The sequence below is a fragment of the Pongo abelii genome, chromosome 8 (genome assembly GCF_028885655.2).
Source record: "Pongo abelii isolate AG06213 chromosome 8, NHGRI_mPonAbe1-v2.0_pri, whole genome shotgun sequence".
NCBI classification, from domain to species: Eukaryota; Metazoa; Chordata; class Mammalia; order Primates; family Hominidae; genus Pongo; species Pongo abelii.
The window spans coordinates 124,870,914-124,893,129 of NC_071993.2; the positions used below are offsets into that span (position 1 = coordinate 124,870,914).

Here is a 22,216-nt window from a genome sequence, read left to right on the forward strand (position 1 = left end):
ATCTGTTTGTATCCCCCTCCCACATGTGGCCACAAATGGAACACATTGAAAAGGTCATGAGAGATCAGGAGATTTAGTGAACTAGGCACAATACGGCTTTGTGGTCCAGCTTATTTTCTCATGACAATGTAAAATATAGATTGAGATAAACTAAAATCCCTCATATTTGGTTTTATAGCTTAAATTCATAAATTCTCCACATTCATTAGAAAGTGATGTATTATCTGCACCCACTTGAAAAGATAGTATCCCAAGGGATGGATACAAGAATATTAAAAAAAAAATTCCTGATCAAAGAAATATTGCTTCTTTCTTCCTTTCATTGAGCAGATGTGCAATGTGTCCAGAGAAAGAAATAGAGAAATTCCTGAGTGATTTATTTGATGAACCCAGTTTTAACCGAGGTTATTGCATGCCTGATATCATGACGGGGATTATTAGTTTCTAGTTGAAAATGACCAGAGAGAGTCCTGTTCACTTCATCAATACGGTCCATTTATAGGTTGTCAGGGAGGCGACACCGTGCAGCCACGGCACTTTGTCTTGGAGTTATTTCTCTGTTAGATGCTTGCTTGTCTTCATCACGAAGGCTTCTGGCTATTTAAGAAAACCCAGACCAGGGAAGATATGTCTGTTCTATCCCAGCATTTAAGACATTAAAAGCAGATGCATCACTTAGGAAAATGAGTCTTTTATTCAAAGAGGCATCACAAAAGCACTTTTTGCCACAGAAAAATAAAAACAGATCAAAAAATGAACGTTTTTCTAGGATGAGAGTTGACTTGGCTTTAGCTAAAAGAGATACTTCATATATCCAGTGGTTCCCAGATTTTGTGAAGCAATAAAATGATTTTTAAAAATTGGTGTATGGAGCTCTATGTAGGATTGGCAATTCTTTATTTTGCCAAATCAAATCATTCAAATCTTTTCAGAAATTTATATATTGTCTTCAACATTCTGTAAAGAAAGGACATGTTAATACACACATGAAATTTTAAAAGCACATAAAAATTTTTAAAAGAACATAATCTCAGGGAAAAAAGCATTACTTCCTAGTAGAGAGAGCATAAAGGTCTCTCTCTATAGACTCAAGAAGCTGCAATCATTTATCAGTGCTGGTCTGCAGACAATCTTTGAGAATCCCTGGAAAATCTGGTAAAATCTGTAAGGAGAGAGATTGATGTTAGAGATGAAAACTTCATGTTCTGAAATTTTTTTGTAATACTAAAATACTTGACTAAATGGTTACAGCATGAACAGTAATAATGAGTAGGTAGTACCATTTATTAAGTACATACTAGATGTCAGCTCCTTACTATGTGAGTGACATGTGGGTGTCTTTTAATCCTTGAAGCAACTGGTAAAATCAGTATTATTATTGCCACTTTATGGATTAGACACCCAAGGCCTGGAGAAGTCACATATTTTGCCCAAGGAAATTCAATAGAAGTAATGAAGCTGGGATCCCAATTCAAGTTCCTCTGAATCAGAAACCAGTACACCAGCCACTCAGTACCCTGCCTCCTTCTGGACTGTGTTCTACTCTACTGACTTACAGGCCTATTTTTCCACATGTACTCAGTGTCTTTTTTGCCTTCAAATCCTCAACACTCAGTGCAGAGCCTGACCAATAGGAGACACTTAATAAATGCTTATTTTTAAAGAAATGAGTAAATGAAGACTTCTAGTTTTGGAAATTTGTTTTGCACATAGGGTGGTATGAGGAATAAATCAGATCATATAACAAAGCACTTAAAACCATGCCTGACATAACACAGGAAGTCCCTGATGTATGTGAGTGACTGACTTTCATTACGGGTGTTGAGAAAATCAGCTCACCTTTCAGAAAGCTCTCCTGGCTTGGTCTGCTGGAGAAGTACTAGCAGCCTCACAGAGGAATCTTCTAGCAGAGTATCTTCTATAGAAACATGTAAGAAAAAAAATTCAGAAATGACAATTTATAAAATGCCCATGTGTCCTTTTTTGTTCTTCTTTGCTATACATATTATCATTATAACATGTCATGATTTATATATATATTTATTATATATTATTCTATAATATATTGTATACATAATTGTATTATAAAATTTTATAATATATAATTATATGAAATATATAGATCTATAGAATATATCTAGATTACATATAGATGAGAATATATATATTCTATATATGATATACATAGAATATTAATATATATTGATGGGAATATATATATTCAATATACATCACATATATTGAATATTGATTCTCTAGATAGATCATAGATCATATATAATATAAAGTCCCTTCTCTTGTGGATAAAGGATTTGCAACTTAATAATAAATAAAAGCAGTCCTGAGGGTCTTCTTGATGAAAGGATTTTTAAAACAAACCTTGCTTTGTTAGGCCCCAAAGAAAACTTACAAGAGTTTGAGCATTGCGGCTCTTCTCTGTAGAAGATTGGAAGTACAAACTCTTCCTTATTTGAAAAAGCAGAGTTGATTACTGTATTTAGAAAGAACTCCCTGACCTTCTCTGTGGATATTCTTTATAGATACAGTCTTAAACTCAAGCTTAGAAATTTGTTTTCATTTATGTGTACGGTCCCGTGGAAGCTGGAATTGCGAGTCAGACTATATTACTAGCATCAGGGCATCATGTTATTTTCCCAGAACTTTGCTGGAAATTTTCCAAGATGGTAATGAGAAAACTATTACATCAAGGCCCTTTTGACTCTGATTTCTCTACTCTAAATTACAAGAGGTCCAGGGACAATCCTTCCCAAGGCACAGTCCAGGAACAGATCGAGAAGGCGATGTCCTTGCTGTATTTTATTTCAGTTACTGATACTCCCCCCTGGTTTGTCTGCCTTCTTGGACAGATGTTTCTCTGGGCAAAGCAGCCCTGGCTGATGAAATGATTTCTAAGTCTCTTCCATCAGCAGGATCAGGGGACAGGAGACTGGTTACTCTTCAGCCCTTCAGATGAGTAAAAGTGTTGAAAGTCAGGGTTACCGTGAAGCAGAACTTACAAATGCCTTCATTCTACTAAGTTGCACTGTGGATAAAGACCTCACTGCATTTTGCCTTATAAAATAATTAGGGGTTACCTCAAAATAAAAAGGACAAAAGAGAACATTTAGGAAAAATAAATTTCATGCCAGTTTATTTTTCCCCATCAGAAACAGGCTAATTTCTGGCGCATGGTACCCTGCGTTCATGCTCGGTGCAATTTCAAGGTAGTAAGCTTTAGACTCTGGTGCTGACAGGTAAACAACCATTTTCCAACCTTACCTGCAGATGGAAAAATATAAGTGGCTTCAAAATAATGAATGATTAAATATTGCTTGTAATATGCTAGCAGATACATAATGCCTACATTGAGTTTTTCAAAAATAATTTTATAGGTATACATTTTAAAAAGAACTATAGGTCAATTCATAGATACATATTTTTTCATACATAGATATATTAAAAAGAGTACTTTTTTCATAGATAGATGTTTTCCAAAGAATTATGGGTTAAATAAAAGCATCTTTTTTACATCCTCGTTGGGAGAAAATTATGAAGAAAAATCCTTCAGCAGCATAAACTTTTACCTCTGCAGACCACTTCCTTTCTTTCAGGAACAATATATTTGAGTGACCCAGAGTATCTCTGCCATTTGCATGCAGAATGTCCCTTCCAAGAGGAGCAATTGGATGTTATACCTGAAACCACGTTCAAACAGGAATGATGTTAAGGGCACAGAACGTAAAGATGCCTTTGTTTTGCTGTTTTCAAGGTAGATTCTCAAAGACCTATGGCTCACAGGCTCCAGCCTTTTTGCAGCAAATTAAAAACAAAACTTAAAAACAAAACCAAAAACCCATCTTTTCTATACTAGATCAGGCCCTAACAGTTATTTTATTTAGACAAGAAGCTTGATTCAGAACCAACTTCTCTCCTCCTCCCTCTCACTGCCTCCCTTTCAGTTTGCTTTAAAGGTTTTTGTTTTTGTTGCTTTTTCAACCAATTCCCTTTGCACTTGTGAAGGATAATGAATTGGTGCTCTTAGAGGAACTTGAACTTCTCCGATAAAAGATGTTTAAAGTCGTTAACATTGACATGATTATCTTCAGAGTTTGGCCCTATTAACTTGATTATTGAACCACTGTTTATTGTCATTGTCACAGTGCTTAACTGCGAAAGGTCAGATCAGAATGAAAGAACCCAAGATAGAATGACTGATCTTTAAATAAAATAGCTGCTGTCATATGCTCCCATTTCAATGGAAGACACAAAATGATTCTGACTTCAACACCGGGAAAACACCAAGTTATGCTGAGAATCTGCAAATGTGAATGGGTATCAGTGTCCTTAAAAATGCTCATGCTTTTTGAGCCAGAAATTCTACTTTTAATTCCAACTCTGTCAAGGAAGCAGTAAAACACATAAAAAGTTGTGTTCAAAGCTGGTCATTTTAGCTTTGAATAGCAAAAAATTGACAACAATCTGAATGTCCAACTATTGGGGGTTACTTAGGTTAATAATTATATTATCATATGTAATGCTACAACTCAAAATCATACCTTCAAATAATATATCCTAAATATAGGAGAAATTCATGGCTTATTAAGTAAACTGCATTTCAAAAAATTACAAGGACTGAACCCGATTTCATGAGAAATTACGTATTTGTGTTTGTGTAACGACAAAATCTGAGGGCTTTACCAGCGCTTACTACTCGGTGGACAGGGGTAGTCTTTTTATTCATTCTAAATATTTTGCTGGAGTTCCTAAATTTTCTGCCACCATCACCTATTTCTATGATAACTAAAAAAAAAAAAAAACAAAAAAAACAAAAAACAAAAACAAAAACAAAGATCAACCCAAAAGCCAGCAAATGCTATTTTTAAAAACCAGAAAGGATGCAAGCCCTTGTGCTGATGTAGTTATCTGAAGCACAGATCCACAGTCCATACACAGGCAAGCAGAACTGCAAACCTGTCTCACGGCTCCGCTATTCCAGGACCTGTATAGAGTGGTCAAAAGGAAGTCCCATAACATGCTTTTACAGCTCCGCATCCTTTATTAATGCCACATGTACTCCTGTAAGGTTATTAAGTGATATACAATAATTGTCTGTATTCCAAAGCGGACATTTATTTCACGCCAGTCCTGTGGCTCTATTTCAGTATCATTTCTCACAACTGCATTTTAGGAATCATCTCAGTGGGCTGTTTCTCTCGTCCCTCTCTTTTAATGCAAGCCGACCTAATGGCCCCAGTAAGAAATTAAATATAATTACCTAAGGAATCGCACAGGGCAAAATGAGATCGCACCGTCTTCCGACGTGGAACAAGGCGTGGAGGCCCCTCATCCCCGGTCCTCCCCAGAGTTAATTTGCCTGTATTTCCTCCTTCGTTGAGTGCGCTCACAGGCAGCCTCACAATGACCTGTTTAGTTGGCAGTGGAAAATTATGTCATTTGCAAGCAAGCTTTCAGCTGTGATATTTTATAATTGTTAAGATGAAAACCCGATAATCCTCTCCCCCTTCACATAAACTGCAATCCATCTTTAAACCTGTGATAATTCCTAAAACCTGCCGCTTAATAAACTAACAAACCCCAGGCCTATGTGATTTTGCGGGGAGTCAATCTTTGATCAGCCAAGCTGAAATGGGTCTGATAAGGGGACGCCCTTCCACTCTGGAGTCTCCACTTGAGTAGGTTATTGCTGTTTCCTGCCATCCTCAAGTGCCAAATAAGCAGAAGTCTTCCGAGCTTTTTATCTCTTTCACTTTCTTCTCGAGATCTCTGTCGCTTTAATCCGGCGTGTCTGCTGCTGGTTAACAAGGAAATCCTATGTCAATTATCGCCAACAACTTCCTGCTGCGAAGCAGCGGGGAATCAAAGCGTTTGAGAGCCTTTTCACACCCGAGAGTGGTGCAGGGCCTAATTAAATGGCCCTCACATCCTGCAGCCTGGTGGAGGCCGCATGATAGATAGCTAATGAAAGATAGCCTAATTTTTCGCAGAACTGTTTGGAGGCTGGTGGGCTGTCCGCTGGGCTGCAGGTGTGTCCCGAAGTGGGGCTGCGTGGGTTTTTTTTTTCCCACTTCCGCTAAATGTAGTGGGCCTGTGGTCCTCATTGGACAACAGGGAGCCCGCCTTCGGGAAGGTGCATCTGATTAGAGCTGCTCTGGGAATCAGAGGCCCAGATGGAGTGGGAGAAGGACGAGACGTCCAGGGAGACACCGAAAGACATGAAGTTCAGGCCTCAAAGGAGACCACTGCTCCGTGGGATTATTCACCTACCTCCAACACAAGACATTCCCTTTCCCATCCAGGACTTCTCAGCAAATATGATGCTGTTTTAACAACTGATTTTATAAGATCACTGCAAATCATTCTCTTCAACTGACTTATTCCTGCTGAAGATACACATAATCTACAGACAAACTAAATGAAAAATAGACATTTTTGTTGTTGTTGCAAGAAATGCATTTTCTCTAGCAATTTCTCTCTATCTAAAGCAGTGGTTCTTACCATGTGATCCTGAATAAGCAACATCAGCTTTACCTGGGAGCTGGTTAGAAACGCACATTTCTCGGGCCCCATCCCAGCCGCAGTGAATCAAACACTCAAGGGGTAAGACGGTCATCTAGGGTTTAACAAGCCTTCCAGGTGATTCTGAGACATGCTAACATTTGAGAATCACATGTGTCCAAGAAACTCCTCTGTAGATGGCCAGTGTATGTTAATCATGAATATCACCATTTGTTTCAAAAATCTAGCGTGTTACATAATGGGACACCCTGTGTTATTTAACCTAACTCCATGTCTTTCTACCTTTTATCACATGCTTGTGTCCAAGGCTGGAATCATTTCCTGAGTTCTGACTCATGATGTAGTACCTTGCTGAGTGAAGCGACTTTTGTTTTAATTTGAGGAGGTGGGAGTTGGGATAGAGAAGGGGGGCGGTGGAGACTGTATCCACAGAAATATTTGAATCTATTTTCTAGAATTGTGATTCTTAGGCTTTGGATTTTTCAAAAATTCAGGGCTGGGTGCGGTGGCTGAGGTGATAGGATTGCTGGGACTACAGGTGCACAGAGCATGGTGGTGCGTGCCTATAGTCCCAGCTACTTGGGATGCTAAGGTTGGAGGATCCCTTGGGCCCAGGAGGTCAAGGTTACAGTGAGCCCGGATTGCACCACTGCACTCCAGCCTGGGCAATAGGGCAAGATTCTATCTCTGGAAAAAAAAAATAGGGTATTAAATAGGGTTTGTTGCTCTTTATTTTGTAATGAATAACATTCAACACCTGCCCCCCCAACATTTCATTAAAAAGGAACATTTTTAAACATGCAAAAGAAAACAGTAAGGACATAATTTCAATAGAAAAGCCAATCCTTTAAGTGGAATCAGTTTATGTTTATAAAAAACATACTGTCCTTCATTTACTCTTTTCATTGAAGATTCAGTTGCCAACTGTCGTCTAGAAACAGCTAGTGCAGCTTTTGATTGAGGAGAGAGGTTGCAAGGAATGAGAAATCAGTGGTTCTTAACCTAGGCTGCACCTTAAAATCACCTGGGGAGCTTTAAAAACTACCCAAGCCTGGGCATCCTCCCTAGGGATTTTGATTTAATTGGCCTAGTTTGGGGCACACACATCAGACTGTTTCAATGTCCATAAATTGCGTGGTACTCCAGAGTGTCTGAAAGTTCCCCCAGGGACCTACTCAAACGCCGACTCTGGTTCTATAGGTTCTGAGGTTCTTCATGTCTAACCAGCTCCCTGGAGATGCTGTTGCTGTTGGTCTTTGTACCACATTTCAAGCAGCAATGCCTAAAGCCTCTTACCTGTAAAGGATTTCCAGGTACTTAGCAGAAAGCCCAGCTTCTCTCCCAGTATTAGCTGAGGGGCCTGTGCCCTGATTTTCTGGAGGGGAGAGACCATCTTTTCAAGGTCAAACTGAACGCAGAGGCAGGGCTGTGGCTGCCCCAGCTCCAAGGCTGCCTGGATCTCCACCCCAGAGGCAGCTGCCAGCTTGCTGGTGTGACCTCAGGCCCCCTCCTGGCTCCCCATCGGTGTACTGTGGTTACCCTGGCCATTCTGTGGTAAACCAGAAAGCCTAAATTTGGCAAAGGGATGCATGTGATATTGGAAGCCAAAGAAACAAAGTAAGGAGGGACTAGAAAATTATGTGGCCAAATCCCTGGCCAAATTCTGTTGCCTTCACAATCACTCCAAATTTGTCTTACTTTGCTGTAGAGACCAGGCCTGAGGACTTCCTGAGGAGAAACTGACATGGCCAGGGTGAGATGCTCCCACTGTTGGACGTCCTCAGTGGAGAGCTGGGCGGAGACCCCCACCAGCCTCAGGGGCATGGACTCAAGTTCCTGTTCCTTCATCATAACCCACATCATCTGTGAAATTAGGGCTGTTTCTCCCAGCCTTTTCATTTATCTCAAGCTTTGTGATACACTTCCCTTTTCTTTGTTCTTGCTATATCTGTGATCTCGGTCAATTTACTTAACTTTCTGGGATCCCCAGTGTTCTTATCTGTAAAATGGGGTAATAGTAGCCACCTCATTCAGAGGGGTTCTTAAGGGTTAAATGGAGCAATAGTTAGCGGGGAGACTTCCACATAAGCTCTCTGGAAGTTATTTGATCATACAAAAGATCATTCCCTTGGTTGTGTGGGACATTTTGAAGAGCATATGGATTAGGGGTAGAAGAGACCTCAGAAGGTGTCTGGATCATTCCACCCTATTTCACAGATGAGGAAACTGAGGCTCATAGAGGTCACATGACTGCCCCAAGGACACTCTTGGATAGTAAAAATCCAAGCATGGCCTGCCCCAGATCTAACTGTTTTGGATTTCCACACATATGTATTGCATATATTTGTAAGTTGCCTTAAATCCTCTTTGAACCAAGACCAGTTAAAAAGAGACTGCTGATTTGACAGCCTTTCCACACCATGTCTCCTTCCTGAGATAAAGGTCCTCAGGAATGGTAAGTCCTGGCCCTCATGGGGCTGTTCCCCACTCCTGGGCTCACAGTAGACACTACTGATCAGTCACGTCTGTTTTGCCTCTGAATCCACAGCCTCAGCATCTTCAGCATGGGCTTCCAGAAGGCCTCTACCAGCTGGCCAATCATGATCCACGTGTAAACCCTTCCCGGACCCCATTTCCCCTTTTCTGTTTTCTATAATCACAGGCCTTGGGAACAAGCTTTCAGAATGCACCTAAGTAGTTTAGCTGCCACCAGGTAGAATCAGGTAGAATCTAGGCCTTCTGCCTAGACCACTTAGTGAACACTTGGTCACCTGGCCACTCCTGGTTGCCAGGAGGCTAGGAAACACAGTTTTGTTGATACGAAAAGAGAAAGAGTGAATATTTGGTGAATCCCCACAGTCTCTGCTCCGAGGAATGACTTTGTTGTTCGTTCTGAAAAGAATTCCAGTAATTGATTGCCATGGTGGCTGAAGAATCATTTACCCATCAGCCTGGCTTTTTGCCTTCCAGTTCCTTCCCTGGGACACAGTGTATGTGGTATAGCGAGGGGCGTATTTCTTACTCCTCTAGGACTAGGAGTGATAATTTATAAAATGGCCATAAACCTGGTTACATGATTGAATTATCACAAGAAGATGAGCACAAGGAGGTGTTCGTCTTCCCCTAAATGGAAGAGGGAAATGGGCATATGGTATCCCAGTGGCTGAAAGTGGTCCAAATACAAATGTCTGATAATACATGAATTTGCAACAGCAGTGGGGTATTTGATGATTTCAAATTTTTCATTAGGCTTTTTATCAGCTCAAGCGATTTTATTTTTTTATTTTGTTTTGTTTTATTGAGACGAAGTCTCACTCTGTTGCCCAGGCTGGAGTACAGTGGCACCATCTCGGCTCACTGCAAACTCCGCCTCCCAGGTTCAATCGATTTCTGGCTAATTTTTGTATTTTCAGTAGCCGTGTTGGCCAGGCTGCTCTCGAACTCCTGACCTCAAGTGATCTGCCCACCTCAGCCTCCCGAAGTGCTGGGATTATAGGTGTGAGCCATGTGCCCAGCCAGCTGAAGTGATTTTAAATGAATAATAATAGTCACTTTATATTTCTGGTTATATCCAAATAAGTAGAGAAATAGGATCCTGCTCAATAATGGTTTTTATGTAGTTTAACTCGGGATGGTCCATTAAGGCCTTACAGTTTTTGCATAGAACATTTCCATAGCAAATCACATACCCGCCGTTTCCTTGAAGAGGGATGGAATACACAGCAGTTTCAAACTTGGGAGCAAATTATAGTCCCCTGTTTTGAAACCAAAGATGACTTAAATAATACTTTTTTTCTCATTAATGCCAAGAACCCAAGTAATTTGATGTCTCAATCAGTTGCAGTTGCTGCACTTGGAATTTGAAAATGTTTCAGAATCTTCAAGTAAGTTAGGGGCCAACTACAGTTTCAAAAAAATTACTGTGTCTGTGCTTATGCTGAAAGTGCAGGAAAACACTGCTTTAGGAAATTTTGCCAACAGTCAAGCCCAGAGCACCCTACAAAGGAATATCTAGGACAAAACTCCTACCTGTGGCTTAATCAACCCCTGCAGAGCAGAGTCATTTAGATAAAAAACTCCCACCCCATTCAACCATTTCAGTAATTGTTACTGAGGACATCAAATTAATTTCTGAGCAAATAAGCATCCTTCTTATTTAATGCCCTTTACCCTTCAATGTAACAGTTGGTATCAGGAGAAGTTAATTCCATCTCCAACATTGAATCCATCCAAGGCTTTCCTATATCTTGGATAGAGTCACGTCTTTCTCCTGTTTAAGATTATTCAACATGTTCTTTTCATGGAATAAAATCCAAACTCTTCATAGTAGCATTTTAAGTGCTATTTTAAGTTTGGCCCTCAGCTCACTTTATTATTATAATTGTTACTACTGAGAAAATTACCCTGACTACCATTATTACCTCTATTCTTGGTACTTCTACAGAATGCACCTGTCTTTGACCAAACATTCACTATACACAATCATTCTGCAAGGACCTCTATGTGGCTAAACTTATCCATGACCAGGTACTATTGTTATCTGGATTTGACAGGTGAGGACATTGAGGCATAGCACAGTGAGATTAATTGCTCAACTCATAAGTGAGGGAACTTGAGCTGAGATTCAAAACACTTGTGTATGAAATAATTGCAAATTGGCTGCTATAGTTCCAACCATCACATCTGCATTCCAGGAGGAAGCAGAAGAGCAAAAGGCCTTCTGCCTAGATACCACTTGGTCACCTGGCTACTTCTGGCTGCCAGGAGGCTGGGAAATACAGTTCTGTTGATACGAAAAGAGAAAGAGTGAATATCTGGTGAATCCCTGCAGTCTCTGCCATAAGGAATGACATTGTTGTTCATTCTGGAAAAGAATTCCATTAATTAATTCCCATGGTGGCTGAAGAATCCTTTACCCATCAGTCTGGCTTTTTGCCTTCCAGTTCCTTCCCTGGCACACAGTGTATGTGGTATAATGAGGAACGTATTTCTCACTCCTCTAGGAATGGGAGTGGTAATTTATAAAATGACCATAAACCTAGTTACATGATTGAATTATCACAAGAAGATGAACACAAGGATGTAAATTTCACCTTTTAGCTATGATTCCATTTGATCCGTGGCAGTATAAAAATCACTGGATTTTTATCAGAATGGAAGATAAACACATTCAAGTCATCTGTGTCCCCTTCCCAAACATTTCACCCATACCACATCTGCCTTCCTGGTAAAGGTACACAGCAGTGTAGCCGATTCATGTCTTCAATGGGATTCTGCCTACTAATTCATGTGAATATGTCAAAGTCAACTTACTCACATGCTCATGACCCTTACCCTTGGCCCTTACCTGGAAAAAAAAAAAAGTATATGGTGTTGTAGGACTAACAATTATTAAGAACCTTTAAGATTTTCTTTCCTTTTATTACTTTACTCAGCAACATTTGATTGACTTCTGCCGAGCATTCTAAGCAACAAGACTATTCCATAGATCAGGGGTCTCCAACTCCCAGGCTATGGACCAGTACCAGAATCAGCTTCTCATATGAGTGCAAATGCCCTCTCACGACTGTGCATGCAAGGGATCTAGGTTGTATGCCCCTTATGAGAATCTTTTTTTTTTTTTTTTTTTTTTTTGAGATGGAATCTTGCTCAGACGCCCAGGCTGGAGTGCAATGGCGTGATCTCGGCTCACTGCAACTTCCGTCTCCCAGGTTCACACGATTCTCCTGCCCCAGCCTACCAAGTAGCTGAGATTACAGTCACATGCCACCACGCCCAGCTAATTTTTGTATTTTTAGTAGAGCTTTCACCATATTGACCAGGCTGGTCTCGAACTCCTGACCTCAAGTGATCTGCCCACCTCAGCCTCTCAAACTGTTGGGATTACAGGCATGAGCCACCGTGCCCGGTCTCCTTATGAGAATCTAATACCTAATGATCTGCCACTGTCTCTCATCACCCCCAGACAGGACCATCTAGTTGCAGGAAAACAAGCTCCGGGCTCCCACTAATTCTACATTATGGTGAAGTGTATAATTATTTCATTACATATTACAATGTAATAATAATAGAAATAAAGTGCACAATACATGTAATGCACTTGAATCATCCTGAAACCATCCCCACCACCTCCAGTCTGTGGACAAATTGTCTTCTGCAAAGTCGTTCCCTGGTGCCACAAAGGTTGGGGACTGCTGCCTAGATAACCATACTGGAGACTGTTTCTGCGTTGAGATGTGAACCAGTTTCTATTAGAATATTTTAACAAATAAGAATTTGAAGACAACTTGGAGTATCCTTCCAAACTCTAATTTGAGTGTTTTCATTTTAAGCAATTAACTGAAAATGTCGAACACTTTTCTTCGTGTGTGAATATATAGATATACAAAAATATCTGTGTTATCAACTTTTATTTAAAGGTTTGTTACAGATTCAAAGGAGAAGAGGGGTAGAGTGAGAACCATTTTCCTATTTGAATTCTGGTGAATTCATTTAGCATTTGGGTGTACCAATGACTTGAAGACAGAGCAAACAGAAAGAAATTTTCCACAGAGAATAGCTCACAGCTTTAGAAGCAGATAGTGTTTGAAACCAGACTTAGCTGTTTACTGAGCATTTCCTAAACTTTTCTAAACCTCAGTTTTCTCATTTGTAGAATGGAATGATTAAGAGGAGGATGATAATGATAATAGACATTTATAGAGGATTTCTTCTGTGCTAGGTGCTAAATGTATCATATATATAATCTCACTAATTCTCATCATAATCCAATTATGTATTTACTATTATAGTATTTTCATGGTATTGTCTGTATCAGTTATCTATAGCTGCATAACAGCCCCTGAAAACTTAGTAATTTAAAACAATAACCATTTATTTAGCTTGCTGGGTGTTTTTGCATTTTTAGTAGAGACGGAGTTCACCATGTGGGCCAGGCTGGTCTTCAACTCCTGGCCTCAAGTGATCCACCTGCCTCAGCCTCCCAAAGAGCTGGGATTACAGGTGCAAGCCACCATGCCTGGCCATGTTTAATGAACATTCGCCTCCTCTGCTGAAAGCCCATTATCCATTGAAGTGAGCAAAGAGAATCTCTAATTCCTAATTCAGTATAAGAATTGGCACTATCTGAAACCACCTAGGAAATGAACACTTAGACATGGCTGGGAGGAGTCTGGGATGTATGAGGGGCCACAGTGGGCCACCCACCAGGGCAAGTTCTGCAGTTATAGAGCAAAAGGAGATGTGTTTCAGGATTTCTGCTTTTCTAAGATTACTTTATGGAAAATCTTTTTCAGATCTCACGGATCCCTGAGGAGTCTCCGTTTGGACCTGGGAAAACTGTTGGGAAGTCTAATTAAAACAGAACAATCATGATATGGGGATTAGTCTAACTGGATAGGTCAAGCTGGACACTGTTTCTTCCTTTTCTAAGTTAGTAGGGAAAATTTCTTTAACAGAAAAAAAAATACATTAGCAAATGATAGGCTCCAAGTAGACCTAGTTAGGTGAGACTTTCACAAAGAGTGGGATAACAGCCTTTGAAAAACATTATAAAGGAAAATAAACAGCCATGTGTTAAAGTCATGGGGCTGCAGAACAATAATAATAATAACTATAGTAAGCATTAGAAAGCAGATGCTAATGGGAATAAATGCAGTCGTGACCCACTCTGGTTTAACTGTTTCTGTCAGGACCGCTGCCTGTGTATTAATGATTAGAGGAGAAGCACTTCATGCCCAGAATGTTGAGGGAGGATGTTTTCTGGTAATAGCCAGTTGATTTTACTCGCCAGCTGAACAGAGGAGAACAGAAACAATATTAATGACAATAATAAAACTAATATTGGGTAGCACTTACCGGGTGCTTACTATGTGCCAAGAACTGTTTTGAGTGTGTTACCTTTGTCTTCTCTTTGAGTCTCCACAGTCTTTCATGGGTGAGGAAATGGAGGTCTGGAGATGTCAAGTCACTTTCCAAGGCACACAAAGCTTAATCTTGGCAAGCTGGGATCAAAACATGCATTGTCCCAGGGCGGGGACAAGCTCATTTTTGAAAAGTGCTTCAGGGCACAGGACCTGTTCCCTTCATCATCCCAGTCATTGGCCAGGGAAACTTTCAAGTTCAAGCTTTTAAGTTCAAAGCTTGAAGCAATGAGGCTCGCATTACTCCCTGCCTGAGGACAGAGCCCAGCACACCTACTTCTCGTGTGGGTAGCACTGAACATTCTCCAAACTCATAGTTTTCGAGTATTTCATCTGGAATTTATTTTTGTTTATGATGTGAGTTTTGAGATATAGCATTCCATCCAGCCCTGATAGCCAGCCAGTTATTCCTGCATCATTTCATATATGAATGGTCCTCTTCACATGGAATTAAAATGCCACCTTTATATGTATTTTGCTCCCATATAGACTGTAATCTATTTCTGAACCTATTTTGTTCTTGATCTATTACCTTTTTCTCTGTCAGTGGTGTATTAGATTATAGTGTACTTCAGTATTGTGTGTATATATATATATAATATATATGTGTGTATATGTATATATGCGTATACATAAAATAGTATAGTGAGTTGCATAATTTTGTAAGAGGACCTCGCAAATATTTTTCCCTTTTAAACTTCTCTTGGTCATTCTCAGATAGGTATTACTACATATAAACTTTAAAATAGTTTCATGCACTCCCAACGTCCACGAAAGAAGCACTGGACGCTAATTTGAATTGCATTTCATTTCTAAGTTAATTTGAGGACTGATGTTTTATGGTATAAAGTTTTCCAATACCAGGAACATACTATGTCTATCCAATTTTGGGGGTCTTATTTTAAGATCTTCAATAAGATTTTATGGCTTTCTTTATATAAGTTCTATGCCTTTATTATTAAATTTATTCCTGGTTAATATAGTGAATAGGATTTTTAAAAAATTTCCATTTTATAACTGGTTTTGGCTAGTGTGGCAGGCTCTGTTTTGCTGGCCCAAATTCCTGCAACCTCTCTGCTTAAGTGTTCCCAGGTTTACATTCTCATTGAGGTGCCAGGGAATTAAGAGGTTCTAGGAGACTGTCGGGAGATGAGGAAAGAATCCCCCAGCTACCTCACCTCTCTCCTGGCTCATGCTTATGGACACAGGGGAAGTTTTCCCAAGGACCAGCTGATTGAGGAGGAAAAACCCAGTTTGGGGCTCACAGAGAAGTCAGCCCAATATATCATGGCATGCTAAAATGAATGCTGTCACTCAAGGGATGGCCTGAAATTAAGGGCAGAAATTCAAGAAGCATACCTTGCCACAAACTTGGTGTGGAGGGAGAAGTGACCTGAAATAAGGATATACATAGACTCCAGGGAAGTGGCAAATGGTCTGCCTGGTTGGTCAAATATCTGACAAGAACAAGATTAGAAAATCAGAAACAAAGAGGTCTTGGGAAGAAGCATGTGGATGGGCCAAGGGAGTAAGCATATAATGTGCAGATCTTTGTGATCCACATCAGTGCCCACCGAGGGGATCCACCACAGAGAAGACCTGAAACATTAATGTGGCCAACAAACATAAGAAAAAAAGCTCATTATCACTGGTCATTAGAGAAATGCAAATCAAAACCACAATGAGACACCATCTCACACCAGTTAGAATGGTGATCATTAAAAAGTCAGGAAACAACAGATGCTTGAGAGGATGTGGTGAAATAGGAATGCTTTTATACTGTTGGTGGGAGTGTAAATTAGTTCAACCATTGTGGAAGTCAGTGTGGCAATTCCTCAAGGATCTAGAACCAGAAATACCATTTGACCCAGTGATCCCATTACTGGGTATATGCCCAAAGGATTATAAATCATTCTACTATAAAGACACATGCACATGTATGTTTATTGCAGCACTATTCACATTAGCAAAGACTTGGAACCAACCCAAATGCCCATCAATGATACACTGGATAAAGAAAATGTGGCACATATACACCATGGAATACTATGCAGCCATAAAAAAGGATGAGTTCATGTCCTTTGCAGAGACATGGATGAAGCTGGAAACCATCATTCTCAGCAAACTAACACAGGAACAGAAAACCAAACACTGCATGTTCTCACTCATAAGTGGGAATTGAATAATTAGAACACATGGACACAGGGAGGGGAACATCTCATACCAGGGCCTGTCAGGGGGCGGGGTGCTAGGTGAGGGGTAGCATTAGGAGAAACACCTAATGTAGATGGCGGGTTGATGGGTACAGCAAACCACCATGGCACGTGTATACCTATGTAACAAACCTGCATGTTCTGCACATATATCCCACAACTTAAAGTGAAAGAAAGAAAGAAAGAAAAGAAAAAGCAAGAAAGGAAGAAAGAAAGAAAGAAAGAAAGGAAGGAAGGAAGGAAGGAAGGAAGGAAGGAAGGAAGGAAGGAAGGAAGGAAGGAAGGAAGGAAAGAAGGAAGGAAGGAAGGGATAGAGCAAAGGGTACAAGGCAGGTGGTGGGGTGGGGAAAACCGAGGTCAGTTAATTTGGATATTATAGGAACAATATGCAAATCATATGCCAAACAGCACCCATTGTTTGGAGTCAAGAATTCAAGCACTATTTGAAAAAACATTGAGTTACTGTTTATACTATTTAACAAAACCCCCAATAACCAGAAGGTTTACCATATGGGGCATTTTTGTTGAAGAACTTGCGACAAATCTTTGGAAAATGTATTAATCACTTCTCTTACCTTAGAAATACAGGAAAACAAATATCACAGGCTCAGTCTCTGACAGCTGGAATATTGATCATGATAAGATTTTAAATGGTCTTGGTGTAGAAAACAAGATTTGGTTTTTAGAAACAAATTCTGATTTACAAAGGTGTTTTCTCCATTTGACCAGACTATTAAAAGTGGATATACTAGATTATAAATTGTTTTGTTTACTGCTGTATTCCTAATGTCTCTCGCAGGGTCTGATGTGATGGGGGGAGGGGACAAATAGATATTTGTTGAATGAATAAATGAATGATTAGCAATAATCCACGTTAATCAAGCATTTTAGTTAGTTGAAGCTAGTTATGTAGCTTGATGAAATCTGTCGTTTGTTAAGGAATGAGGTAAGACCATAAGAAATTCCAAGCCTGTGGCTTGATAGAATATTTTCCTTTATTTCCTGGATAGAATATCATCTGAACTCCACCCAGTGTGAACTTCTTGATGATACAGCACAGTGATTCAGGGCTCACGACCTGCAAAAACAAACCCGTGTTCAAATCTTGGCTCCACCTCCTACTAGCTGTGTGAACTACGGTAAATTACATAATTTTTCTGGGCTGAAATATCCTCACCTATTAAATGAGGATAAGGTATTCCTCATAGTGTTGATATGAAGATAAACTATGATGATAAAAGAAAGCACTTGGCTTAGTGCCTGCACATGGTAAATGATCCATAAATGGTTTTTATTACCATCATTATGATTAGTGAATGTATTTATTTTGGTTGCCTCTCTCTAGAATATTTAACTTTCTGTCATTTTGAAGTCAATTTGCAGTGACAGATGACACAATAATGTTTTCTTTCTGAGTGGGACTATTTATGAGGAAGATGCATAAGAGAAACTTTCAGGGGTTGAACATGTTCTATGTTACAATCTGAAATGTCATCGAGCTGAACATTTACTGTTAGTGCACTTCTGTTTGTATATGATTACTCAATATAATCTTCCCTGTTTAGGGGTGGTGTAAAGATGAGGGAGAAGCTGTTGAAATACCTGGCACCATAAAGAGAAGGGATGAAGCATTGCATTTTATCTTAGAGGAGCCCCCATATCTTCAGGTAAATACCTCTGCCTCTACCCTACCCTCTCTTTGTGCCCCTCCCTCACCATCTAATCTTTCTGCCTTTAGAATTAGGAGCACACCCCACACAATCTAGCCGGCCAGGTAAACGTGGTCATGGAAAATGGGAAAAAGGAATGTTGACGGGTCATCTTATGAGCAGCAAGGTATAGCGTTGTACTTTATACAGATATAGTGTGGGTGGAGTGGGGATGGGGAGGTCAGCACCCGCTTTGGGCTGTGAACTTCTTGTTGCTGCCAAATGAGTTGGTCAAGATAGGATGTTAATTTAGTAGAATGATTGTCATTGCTGCTCATGAAAAGTCCAGGACTCCATACTGGTGCACAGTCTACCACAGTCTCTCTTCCCTCTCTCTCTTTTCCACTCTCTCTCATACACAGACACACATTCTGATATTTAGGATATTCATTTTATTTAAATCCTCCTACTATAAACAGGGATCTCACTCACCAAGTTCTCTGTATCATCTTTGTCCCTCAGTAGAAATTCCTACATGTTCCCTATGCCGGCTGCATCTGTGGAGGTCATGTACACCCGCAGAATGAATCTGGACTTTTTCTATGGAAGCCACTGAAACAAATGCCAACCTTGGCACAAATGAATATGTTTAAAGACTCCAGTTTCCACATGCCTACCACATTTCTCAGTGGGGGGAGGAAATGGGAACACTTTCCCTTGGATTTATGATTGAATTTTTAAAAATCTATCAACTTGGTCCTTATGGCCGTTGCATGGCTATTACCATGGTTTAAACTTTCTGGAACCTCTTTTAGTGTCGTGAAGCATAATGGAGGATGGTCTTTAATCACAACTCTGCTCCCACCACCACCTTCTCCACGCCTATCAAAAGCAGCACCAGCAGTGTGAGGATCAATCGCCTCAAACTGTTTTTAGACCTGTCTTTTCCTCAGAAGAAAAGGCATATTTGTTTCGATTCACGCCATACACCACTTGATGAATATGCTTTCCTATCTGGCTATGTAAAGGAAAGAGTGGAAATAAAGGACAAAACCAATAAAGACCCAAACCAAAAGCACATGTCTTGAAGGGGAGCACACCAGGCCAGCAATGGCTGTTAAACAGATGAATCCACTGAAATGTAAAATATTCCGCAAAGTTTTGGCAGCTTTGAAATGCTACACTTTCTAGCTCTCATCTGTTAATCATCTGAGGGGACTTTCACAGCTCACCAGAAGGGACTGTCTTCTTTCTCTACATTCCCACAACTGCAAGTGCATACGATTCAGCAACTGAAGTGATAGGATGGAAATACAGTCATCAAAGCACTAAATGAAGAAAAAAATAACAGCAGGAGGAGAGAGAGAGAGAGCTATTTTTACCCACCTTCACTTCTAACTGAATCTCACTGTATATATTTTTCAGCATATAAGCTCTTGAGTTCGTTTCAAGGTAAGTCAGAAACCTCTAGTCATATAGATGATATAATGCCAGGAAACCAAAATGACATAATGCGAAGAATTAAGGTTCTACACAAAAATATTTGAAGATTCTTTTAGGAAATTTATCTCCTTTATGTAGTATTTTTTAAAAGCAAAAGAAACCATCAACAGCACTAAATTTAAAACCATAGATAAAAAGCCTCCTCACCATTATTCTAATTAGTTCCCTTAGGACAGGACCATTCCAGATGCCTAGGAATGGCCCAGAGACCACTGTTTTGTAAGAGAAAATAGTAACTCCAACCAGAGAGATCATCCACTCTAAATACAATATGACGCATTTAAGGCACGTCATATAAGATAAACTGGACCCGTGCACACCTGTGTCAGGTGTGCAGTTTTGTCATCAGCAGCCGAGTCTGCAGTGACATGAACCAAATGACCAGGAAGTCAGCCAGAGAACTCTGGACAGTTAGATTACCTCTGAGAAAGAGCTTTCTACTATTGGAGGAAGAACTTCTAACTGTCCAAAGATGGACCAGGCTGGTGGACCAGTATGGACATGACCAGATCAGTAGTTCTTAAACTGTGTTGCCCATTAGACTCTCCTGGTGGAGCTTTAAAACAATTCCTGTTTCCTGGCTGTACCTGCCTGGGGTGAGGCTCAGGTATCAGTATGTTTACGGATTTCCTGCTGACTACAGCCACCTGTGGGCTAGGTGAATGTTTGGGAGCCCCAGTGGACTTGCTCAGTGCATTTCAGACTTTAAGATGCACACACAGCACCAGGGCATGTGGTGAAAATGTGGATTCTAGGCTGGGCGCAGTGGCTGATGCCTGCAATCCCAGCACTTTGGGAGGCTGAAGCAGGAGAATTGCTTGAGCCCAGGAGTTCGAGACCAGCCTCAGCCACATGGCACAACCCTATAAAAAATGCAAAAATTAGCTGAGTGTGGTGAGGTGGATCTATAGTCCCAGCTACCTGGGAGGCTGAGGTGGGAGGATTACCTGAGCCCTGGGAGACTGAGGCTGCAGTGAGCCATGACCACACCACTGTACTCCAGCCTGGGTAACAGAGTGAGACCCTGTCTCGAAAAAAAAAAAAATGCAGATTCTGGTTCAGTGAGACTGGGGTGGGGCCTGAGATTCTGCATTTCTAAGCAGCTCCAGAGTGAGGCCACTGCTGCTGGTCCAGGAACCACACTTTGAGTAGAGAGGCCCGGATGACTCAAAATCCTCTTCAACCCTGGGTTTCTGTGGGATTCAGCATCATTTTGAAGGAAGAGATAATGGGCTATGAGCAAACACGGAGCAGCCTGCCACCTTCGTTGGCTGAAAGCTGGAAGCAACTCCCTTCTCATTCATGTGCCTCAGTTTCTCCATTTAAACAAAAGAGGGATTTTGTAAAGTTCTGCAGGGCCCCCTCTATCCTTCCCTCTCTGAAGCACTGTTAAAATCATCCATAAAAAATGAAGAGTTCATGTCCTTTGTAGGGACATGGATGAAACTGGAAACCATCATTCTCAGCAAACTATCGCAAGGACAAAAAACCAAACACCGCATGTTCTCACTCATAGGTGGGAATTGAACAATGAGAACACATGGACACAGGAAGGGGAACATCACACTCTGGGGACTGTTATGGGGTGGGCGGAGTGGGGAGGGATAGCATTAGGAGATATACCTAATGCTAAATGACGAGTTAATGGGTGCAGCACACCAACATGGCACATGTATACATATGTAACAAACCTGCACATTGTGCGCATGTACCCTAAAAGTTAAAGTATAATAATAATAAAATAAAAAAATAAAAAAAAATAATCAAAGTCCCTAACGAGGGAGAGCTCACAATGTTTAGAGTCCCACAGAGAAGCTGACCAGCAGGGAAGGCTTGCAGGGAAACCTCAGTCGGCATTCTCTCTTAGCTATTTGGGCTCCAGAATTATACTTGCGTTCTTGACCTACCCTGCTCTGCATTTGTACTAATACGCATTTATCCCAGACGAGTTTGAAAAGGGAACAGGTCATCTTTGTGGAGGAGTCACACATTCATTGACTGACACATTTGTATTGAGTGCCTAGAAAGGCAGGGCCTGGTGAAAAGGTAAGAAGATTTCGTCCTTGCCTCGGAGGTGTTGGTAGAGGTAGAGGTCACAGAAGACTCTGGAAGCTGTGATGGAAGTCTTGGCAGGGAACAGGGGCACAGAAGCGGTGGCGGTTAGTTCTTTCAGACAGGGGCGTATCAGGAAGGCTTCAAGGAGGAGGTGACTGAGCTGAAAGGTGAGTGTACAACTCAGTGGACAGGGCAACCTGGGTAGGGTTCAGTGCAAGCTGCGATGACCTCCTGAGGCCTAGGGTTGGGAGGCACTAGAAGAGAAGTGGTTGAGCCCCATGGAGAGATGGGGACAGGGCTGATGGAGACAGACGGACAAGACGAAATTTTATTTCTT

General features: G+C 40.7%; 1 long non-coding RNA gene across 4 annotated transcripts in view; it reads left to right on the top strand.

The window, feature by feature from the left end:
* The window catches only part of LOC103891736 (uncharacterized), an 83,163-nt gene extending 61,610 nt beyond the window's left edge, over positions 1 to 21,553 (top strand). The window contains exons 2-5 of one of the 4 annotated variants that reach the window (XR_008510650.2): positions 13,833 to 13,968; positions 17,683 to 17,811; positions 18,238 to 18,339; positions 18,844 to 21,553. This is a non-coding gene — a long non-coding RNA (uncharacterized LOC103891736). The remainder of the gene's footprint in view (positions 1 to 13,832; positions 13,969 to 17,682; positions 17,812 to 18,237; positions 18,340 to 18,843) is intronic. The other 3 variants (XR_008510649.2, XR_010141628.1, XR_010141627.1) reach the window with 3 other exon arrangements.
* The last annotated feature ends 663 nt before the right edge of the window (positions 21,554 to 22,216 follow it).